This window comes from Aphanomyces invadans (genome assembly GCF_000520115.1).
Source record: "Aphanomyces invadans strain NJM9701 unplaced genomic scaffold supercont1.27, whole genome shotgun sequence".
NCBI lineage: Eukaryota > Oomycota > Saprolegniomycetes > Saprolegniales > Verrucalvaceae > Aphanomyces > Aphanomyces invadans.
The window spans coordinates 841,278-841,922 of record NW_008580172.1 but is presented as its reverse complement, the minus strand read 5'-3'; positions in this window follow the sequence as shown (position 1 = coordinate 841,922).

The window sequence follows — 645 nt, the reverse complement described above, 5'->3', positions numbered from 1 at the left end:
CGAGGGCCGAGATGACGCTGGCCTCGTCGTCTTGTTGAAATGCAATGACGGCGACCGCATTGAGCACCCACACGACAATCGCAAACGCAGCACCGTTCCTGCGCCGCCGGTCAGTTCAACGTTGCCGCGTTTAGTGCCTGTGCCACCGACGAGGGAGCTTTTACTACCAGTTCAAACAGAGATCGCGCCGGCGGTGAAGGCCACACCTCCAACAGCGCCGACCACGCCGTTTCCGACTGTTCCCAGGATCGCCCCGCCGGTTCCGCCAGTCGCAGCGCCTGTAGAGATCGTGACAGCCCCGGAATTTCATCCAGTGGCAGCTGTATCGAAAAAGTAGCTCGTTTGTCGAGAATCGTCTGGGCACCAGAGAGCGGGCGCTGGATGCCATGGTCCACCGTGATGGCCGACGATGTCACTGCCATCAAGGAGAGCAGTTCGACGTGGTTGATCAAGATAACATCGCCAGCACGCTCAACGGCACTACAGGTGGGTGAGCGTCAGAACTTGGACCTCCGGTGTGAATCCACCTGGCGTTCTCAGTCGTCGGAAAAACCACAGAGGAAATGGGGGCTCCTCCGCTGGCAACGGTGGTGCCTGTTTTTGGTATGTGTCGTAGGCACGCCTAGTGGAAGTCCCGCGGAACGA